The following is a 9658-nucleotide window of genomic DNA, read 5'->3' as shown; positions in this document are numbered from 1 at the left end:
ATTGAAGACAGAGCATTGAGACTGAGTGAAGATGTAGAACCGGTTGGACTCTAATCTGGTAGGACTGAGGTTGGAAGGTTGAGGTCCGAATTAGGATAGAACTGGTAGTATGTTACTGAAGGCCGATTTGTTATGATGATGGTCTGTGGATCTTGTAATTGCATTGTAAGCATTGTTTCTATCATGGATTGTGATCCAGCATGTGGCATGTATAATTTTTTAGATTGTAATAAGGTTCATTCAGATTGTTTACCGATTATGTCTTTTGTGTTGTTACTGGTTGTTATTTCTGATGGTTTTGGCACCTTGATACCAGTTATTAGTATGTTTTGAATAATTTATGTGTTTAGCTGCAAGGTTGGGCTATCCTTCATTGGATCTACCTACCTTGATTACGTCAAATGGTATCAGAGCTAGTTTGTGAACCTGTTGTTTGAGGAGGACCCGCTTATGCACCGGTTGGTTGGAGAGAAGATTGAGACAACTTGTGGACTTGTTGAGATCGTTGAGTGTGAGGCAAAGCAATGTTTGTAGGTAGACTGTTGATCCTAGAGATTGAGCTTGAGGTAGTTAGTGGGTGGACACTTGAACAGATTGCCGATTTAGGCAGGTTGTACTTTCCACCGATAGATCACCGTGGAGAGGAAACCAGAAGCTTTGGTTAGATCGCCAAATCCCTAAGGCAATTGCAAGTACCTATTGACTGATCGTCGAACCTAAGCAACTGATGGGACTCACTGTTCAATTAACCCTGAGAGTCTGATGCAGGAGCACCAGTCTAGTTCTTTGTGGTTGGGAAGTTTTCAATGGAATTGCTCGAGAGGATGGCATTTCTTCATGTTTGAGTGTTTATCATTGTGGTTTTGGGTTTATTCCCTTGTGTTCATGGTTGTTGTTGTGTTCACGTTTCATATCTTCTAGCCTTGTTTTTGGTAAGATGTGGATTTTGGTATTGTCCCGGTTGGTGAGTTCTTACCAGCTAGTGTGGTTGTATATTGAGTGAAGATGATTTTGGGTTGCGGTTGATCTCCATGAATTGTGGATTGTTTGAGGTGTTGTTTCGGGCCTTAGTCAGTTTTCCCAAATAGGTTACCATTGCACGTTTCATGAACCGGTTGGTCTTTGGGATGACTTGATTAAGTTGTAACTATTTTTGGGTGGTATATATATGGAATCTTGTGAATCATTTGAAGACATCAGAAAAGATAGAAGATTGAAGACAAAGAATTAAGACAGAGAGAAAATATAGAACCAGTTGGATTCTGATCTAGTAGGACTGAGGCCAACAGGCTGAGGTCTGAATTAGGATAGAATCGACAGCCTGTTACCAGAGGCCGATTTATTATGAGGATGATCTGGAGATCTTGTAATTGCATTGTAAGTATTGTTTGTATCCTGGACTACGATCCAGCATGTGGTATGTATAATTTTCAAGATTGTAATATGATTCATTCACATTTTTTACTAGTTATGTCTTATGTGTTGTTACCGGTTGTTCTTTCTACTATTTTTGGCACCTTGATACCGATTATCAATATGTTTTGCATGATTTATGTGTTTAGCTACAAGGTTGGGTTGTCCTTCATTAGATCTCCCCGCCTTGACTGCGTCATATTATAATAGGTATCCACATTTTGAAAGAGATTTCAAATTAAAATAAGATAACAACAATAAAAATGCCAATTATGTTCAAAAGGGTGAAGAGGCTTCTTCAAGTAATTTATTTATATCTTATGGTAAAGCTAAAAGTGAAGTAAAAAAGTGTTTGGTATTTAGATTCAAGGTTCTCTAACTATATGCCTAGTAATGAAGAGTTGTATTTTAAAATAGATGGGATTTTTATATCCAAGATTATGCTTGGTGATGATATAACATCAAACATTGCAACAAAAGGAGTCTTTGATGTCCATACGAAGGAAGGAATGAAAAGTGTTCAAGAAAAAAAAATTATACTCCACAATTAAAGCACAATTTACTAAGTGTTAGACATTTGCATGAAAATAACTATAAGGTTGTGTTTGAAAACCAGAAATATACAATTTATGATAATAAAATCAAGGAAATTTTGTGCTTATAGTAGTGCCCATGTGAAGGAATAGGGTTTTCCTATTGAAGTTTGGTGAACATAGAAACCATTTTTTTTCATATGGCATATAAGGATAAAGTTAATTTTTTTCATATGGCATATGAAGGAATTAAAGCAAGTTATTTTTTTAATGGTGTTAAACAAAAGCCCTAGGGTTGATGGTCTTTTTGTTCAGTTCCATCAAAATAGTATGCCAATATATTAAAGTATATTTGAAATCTTTGAAGAAAGCTTCTTTAGGGCCTAATTTTTAATAAAGACCTAATTAAAGTACTTTTGAATTAGAGAAATGAAGACTCTATCTCTAGATGGTATCATATTACTTTTTTTAGTATGTCTTATAAAACTATTATTAAATCCATAGCTATAAGGATTAAACATATATAAAACTAGATAGTTAGACCGAAACAAACTAAGGCTTATTCTAGATAATCTTATCCTAGCATCCATGGAGACTATTGAGCTCATGAAATAATGAGTAAAAAAAGTCCTTCTAATTAAGATTTATTTTGATAAAGCTTGCAATAGAATGCACTGAATTTTTTCCTTGAAATATGTTTTGATTAGATAAAATTGGGAGAGGCTTGAACCATTACAAAACTACCATGTAGGTGCACAAAAGGGAGGAACTCACAAGCTGTAAGACCACCGAGACCACAAGATATCAAAAAATGATACAACCCTCTTTTGAGAAGAGGATTTTGATTGGATCAAATAATTGAAAAGAACAAGGGTCCCATCACACGAAAACCACTTGATTAGAATAGAGGAGTTTATGAAAGAACCCCAAACTGTCTTCTTGGAAAAAGCCCTTGAGCTGGAACTAAAACAGCCAAGGGTAGAGTCAATAAAATGTGAATTTTGAAAGGTTTTTGACAACCTTTCCCCTAAATGACCACCTTGAAGAAAGGTCAACTTAGAAAATGAAGGAAGACACAAACATCTAGAGGAAGAAAGAAACCTTGTGCATGTAACATTGTCTATCCATTCCAGTAGAACATTAAACAATATACCCAAAGAATGGACTAGGACAAGAAATCTCGAAATTTTTTGAAAACAATTTGTAAACCTTGTACTAGTAGATATCCTTACAAATAAAGAAACCACCTCAATAGATCTATCGTCTACAAACCACTGAGACACATTAGGTTTTAAAAATTACCCTAAAACCTTATACTAATGAAACCACTATGAACCATCATTTCCATAGGGATGAAAAGGGATCTGAAGGAGCCTAACAACCTTTGGACAAGATCACCTACAACCACATCAACTAGGTCCACCGCAATAGGCCCAATATCAATAGAATAATCTTCCAAAAAGGGCCAAACTTTCAAGTCCACCTCAAAATGACCACCATGCAAAGGTGAGAGAGGAAGGTATCCCTTATTCCTGCAAAGTGCCTAAATAAAAGTACCAACAACAAAAACAATTAGCAACCTCCCCTGAACTAGACACAAAATCAAAATGGAAAATAGTCTCTACGAAATGAGCCATCAATGGAGACCCAAAGAAAACAGAGCAGCCAACACCACTAGTACTCTTTCCCAAAAGGAGATCAATGACTACTATGTAAAAAAACCTCCATTGTCAGAGGTAGATGACACAACCCTGGAGACAAACCCTGCACCTTCAAAGTAAAACAATAAAGAAGGAAACAAAGGAGAGAAAAAATAGGGAAAACATACTCACCTATATTTTGTAGGAAACACTTTCAGTTACCCAACACAAGAAGGTAGGGAAGGAAACACAAGATGCAAGGGTTCCACAAAACACCTCATCCCCATCGTCCATCCTTGCCAAATCTATCGTAGTCATCACAGGAAACACAAGTAAGGTACAAAAGAGATAAGAAAAACCCACCCTATCCTCCTTCAAGCCTTCCATACCACCACACAAAATAAAAGGGGCCTAGCATCCTCTACAAAAAATTAAGAGGTCATAGAAAAAAACACCCCTTCTATATTTGAGGAAAACAACCTCGTCCAAGAAAAGATAAACCAAAAAAGAGTGATAATGAATCCTCTCACAATGACCTCACCAACAAGAGCACCTTGATCTACTTCATCCTTAGCTCCCTCACCATCCCCATCTTTGTCTTCTCTAGAAAACTTTTCTCTTTTGTTGCCTCCTCTGCTCTTTGCCATTGTTATTTCTCTTTGAATTTTCTCTTATCCTTGACAAATGTTACAATGGTTTTATTTTGTTTCAAAAACTTATAAACATGTTTGAATGTAATTAAGAGATTCAAATACTTATATAGTTATAAATAAATTATTGACAAGCCCATTACCCCTAAAATTCTCAACCAAAAAGTGTTATCTTTTGTCACCTTTTCTCCATGTTAAATTACTACTAATGCTCTTTCTCTTTGATATAAAAGCATAATTAAATTAACATGATCAAGAGTATTTTTATTTTAAAAAATATAATTGGGCTTGATTCTAATTTTGTTGAAGATAGTATGCTCTTTCTTCAAAATTTTGAAGAGGAGATTAATAATGTGGTGGGTGGCCTTAATATTTATCAATCTATTTGTGATTCAAAGTTATCACATCATAGAAAATTCTTGTGGTGTGAATGAACCCTTCTCATCAATGGATTCCTAAAAATTGGAATTTGTTAAAACATGAGAAAAAAATGTGTTACTTGGGTACCCCCTTTAGGCTATGAGTTCCCCTTTCTAGTATGTGGAAAAAAATCCACATTGACCCAAAAATAAAAAATTGTGCTTAGCGAAACATTTTTTTGTTGGTAATCAATATCCAAGATGTGAAATATATATTAATAGCTTCCCATTTGCATTAATCCTCTTGTTGAATGCTTAAAATAAAAAATATTATGAATATCTAAATAAAATAATTTAACACCTTTAATACTCAGATTGGTTCATGATAATTTTGTCTACATAATCCTACTTCATGGTTAAATTGTATTCAAACAAGTGCTAAACATGGATTAGAGTTGTTATAGAAAAGTCTATTTTATCATCACATTATTCTTGAAACTATTGAAAGGAAGTAGAATATTTTCATATGTTTAGATTAATTTTTTTTTCTCCCTTAAGGCTTGTCGAAAGGAAACCCAAGTCTGGTGGGTTGGGGTGGTGTCATCCACAATCATAGGGTTAATATTGTGTTGGTGAATGTGGCCAACTTGAGCTCACAAATATTGAGCTTTTCAGAGGTGGTTTCCATCTATTACGACCTAATTATTATCAATGAAAGAAATTACAATTGAATCATAATAAAAGGTGATTCAAGAAACACCATCCTACTTCTTAAGAATGAAGCTACTCTAAACTCGAAGTGTGAAGACTTGGTGGCCAAGTGTAAGACCTTCATTTGAAGAATTAACCACATCCACCCTTGTCACATGAGAATGAAAGGAAATAAAGTTGCACACAAGTTGGCCTCAATAGGACCATTTATCAAGGATTTAAAAATCTGGACAAATATCTATGATATTCTAGATTTGGTTCAGCAATGATCTCTCAGGACAAAAAGTTTAATGGAGTAAAATGAAAAATTTTCCTTAATAATTTCATTCGTCGCTCTTTTGGCTAGCCCTTTTCAAATTTGGTGGTGGACATCTTTTTTTAAAACCAATGTCACTTTCCCATTTCCTCGTATGTGTTGTGTATTATCTTCTCCATTACCCACCTCGTTTCTTCTCCAAATCTCTTTATGTTTGAGATTGGGGGGAATTAATTCAAATGGAACCTTATACGTGTGAATAATTCAAGAGAAAATTGACACTATGGCATAAAGTGGTTAAAGGGAACTTGGATAGTTATGTTGAAGGCATGTAGGGTTTCGACCCAAACCTCTCTAAGAACTTTGCCCAAGCCTTGAAAAAGGGGTTGGTGAAGATTGGAAAGGTCACCTTTAGAGTCATGTTAGATTTTATTTTTGCTATTACTAGGCTTCTACGAGATGGAATAACCTTCCTCAAGAAGTCAGAGGGGTCTTATAAAGAGGAATTTAAGAGATTCTTCAAGGTGGGAGAAGGTGTATCGAGGCTACAAAGTGGGTATAATAGGAAAAATTTCCCTGACAAATGGAAAGATGAAATCTTATTGTTGATGAAATTATTCACCTTGGATGGACGTTACAAGATATTTCACACCTAGATTTTACCTATGTTTTTTATTAAGGATAAAACAAGTTTTAAGCGGACCCGAAACCCCATACAACAAGTTTTGAAGGGACTTGAAACCCTCATATTTTTCATGAATCCAGAACCAACAAAGGAATGTTGTAGAAATAAACAACATAAACATATAGCAACCCAACCAACACCTAATAATACAAAATAAGAATTACAAAACTGGTGGCAAAAGAAGAAGGCCTAAGCAACCCTTAAAGATTTTAGATAAAAATGAACATAGGGAAGAAGTCTCCCTCATCCATAATCATGGGTTATATCTAGCCTCTCACAACCTTCTCCTTGAGAGTGATCACCACTATGAGAAACAAAAATTTTAATGTCTCCACCTCTAAAGGATATAAATGGAAGAAGATAGCAGAAATGTCATCAACAACTCTCTTGCAGCCAAATGGCAAGGCTTCTTGAACCCCTCAACAACACTTCTAGGCATATCTATTAGCATCCAACTCCACCTCAATAGGAGAAAGGTCACCTCCATCCACATCCATCTCCCCCTCCATAGAAGACAGGACCACCTCAATAGGAAAAAGCAAGGTAACCCCAAGATGTAGAAAATGGAGCACAACAAACAAAGCCATGAAACCAAGAAAGAGAGGGACAAAATAACCCTCATCATAAAGAGACCCAAGAGTCAAAAGATATAAACATAAATGACCATACCCCATCATTAGAATAAACAAGGGTTTTGAAAAGGCTCCCTTAACTTTCCTCTGATACAGAAGATCAAGGGTTTTCACAAGGATCCCATAACCTATAATAGCCACACCATGGGGTTTTAATAGGCTCCCCAAACCAAAAGCACTGGGTTTTAGCATGGCTCCCAAAGCCATAATAGAAGAAAACCGTAAAAGCCTCTAGCTATAAACAAAAAAAAAGAGGACAAGGGTGATCTATAGAATCCACAAATAGCACCCCCATTTGCATGGGAGGATGTTCTAATCAATGAACACTGAGAGGGGGGGGCGGGGGTGAATTAGTGTTCTGTAATTTTTAAATTTGACAATATGACCTTTAAACCACTTAATGCATATGAAAGAAATTAAAGTATAGAAACACAAAACAAAGATCGACAACACCATAACACCAAGACTTTTATGTGGAAACCCGATTAAGGGAAAAAATACAATGCGATTCTAACCCACAATATTAAAATACTTTATTAAAAGTATTAAAAAATTTACATAGGGGAATGCACATGCATTCAGGCACACTGCCCAGAGCTCACTGCTTAATGTTTACAAATGAGGATTACAACCTGGAAGGCTCATTACCTTACAAATGTTTGTAATTGATTACAATGTGTTTTTAACTATGAAATAGCATCAAAAAATACTTGAGTATAGTTCTTGTTAAGTAAAAAATATTTCTTACTATGTTCTACAAAACTGCTCTGTTATGATAAGCTGCAGCATACAGGAGCACTAATCTACACCTTGTACACATGAAACTATGCACAATCACTCATACATATATCTCACACACATATCTATCTCCAAAATGATAAAATAAACCTGTCTTATATATCCACCTCACCAATTTAGGTCACCACCAAGTCGGCTTCAAGAACACATCACAAAAGATGAAACACATACACAAGTCAGCTTCAGTCCAATCCAAAAACAACCAAGAGAACCAAAAAAAAATATCTACATGCTTCCCACAGGCTGTCTTACCAACCGCGAACACACAATTAACCGCAAAAATTGATCTGCAAGATCCACAAACTAAATTATCACACATTACCATTGATAACCATTCTTCTAGCCAAAACATGATTACTGGAGAAGGCTATAAACCTGGAATAAAGTAAATTGCATAACCACAACACATGTCCTAGATCCGTAAAGAAAAATACTCAACCAAAATATTGTACACTTTGTCGGATACCCTATTCATCTTATCGTACCTTACAAATACTTGATCAATCTCCAATCAATCTTCCAGAATGATGAAAACATGAAGTGCAGATCCCAAAAGTGATATGATTTTCCATCAATGACAACATCACAATATACCTATAGTGTCTCTTTCCAAAAATCTCCCCCTTTGGCATTGATGGCAACACTTAGTGAAAAATGACTAAGTGTCGGATCAAAACCAAAATATATACACTACAAACAAGAATGTAATCATTGGATTCCAAAGAATCAAAGAATAAAAGAATTAAGGAACTCACCCTTAGATCAATATTTTTCACTCCTATACACTCCCCCTTTAACATCAATGACAAAGGTAAGATATCGGAGATCAAGAATTGAGGCCAAAATTATTATAAAGTCTTCATAAAAAACTTGAAAATATCTACATACAAATTCTTTAATGAGTCAAAGTGACTATCCCAACCCTTTTGCAGATTCTCAGAAACCATGATAAACCCACTGAGAAGATAAGACTGCACTTCTACAATCTTGAGATCAACAAGACCATCTATCTTGAGAGCACTCTAAGCATCTTGAAGAGAATTAAGCATTACATCCAACTTAGGGAAAATATGACTCCTAAGTTTTCCAACTCTACCAATTATCCTTTCCCAATCATAACCCAGACTTTGAATCTTCTCAAGCACAAACATTACCAGATTTTTATGCTGGCTTAAAGAATTTGACAACGGATCAACTGATTGAGACAATATTTCAAACTGATCCTTGTACTCTTGAGACTTATTCTTAATATATATAGTGAACTTGTTTAGAGATAAGCATGATTTGTACAAGTTTCCACCTACGATTATTGCATCTTGCATTATTTTTACACAATTATTCAATGTGTCTATCATTTGAGATCATTTTCTTTGGGGTGCAGAGCCTTTTAGCTTCAAATTCACTCCTGACCTTAACCTCTACAGATTTCTCAAAAGATTCAAAATGGGATTCAATAGTATCAATTAGGCTTTTCAATTGCCCAGATGAAGTATTAGATGTGTCCTTTTGGAATGAGAGAATTAACTTCTCTAAAGTATCGATTTCCATGTTCATTAACAAACTATCTTTAGTGTTGTTTCAATGATGCCACTCCCTGTGGGCTCTTAGTCTAATCACTTAGCTGAAGCCATAGGAGCATTCCAGATCATTGACCTTGCTAGAAAATTCAATATTAAAAATCTATGGATTGAGGGGGACTTGAAAAATATTATCAAATGCCTTTTAGGTAAGTCCTCCCCCTCATGGACCATCAAAAATTGGATCGACAAAGCTAAATCACTCATTAGCAACTTTGAGAATGTAAGAATTTCACATGTGTTTAGGGAAGCAAACATGGTCACTGACTATTTTTCCAACGAAGGAGTAAAGCTCTCTAGACAACGGATGTGGCAATCCTACAAGGACCTAGAAGAGGGGGTGAAATCCTTAATTGGATATGATGAAATTCATGGAAAATTTGTCATTTCCAAAAATGATTAAG

The sequence above is a fragment of the Cryptomeria japonica genome, chromosome 8, assembly GCF_030272615.1.
Source record: "Cryptomeria japonica chromosome 8, Sugi_1.0, whole genome shotgun sequence".
NCBI classification, from domain to species: Eukaryota; Viridiplantae; Streptophyta; class Pinopsida; order Cupressales; family Cupressaceae; genus Cryptomeria; species Cryptomeria japonica.
The sequence above is the reverse complement of the archived record's forward strand: the minus strand, read 5'-3'. Positions refer to the sequence as shown.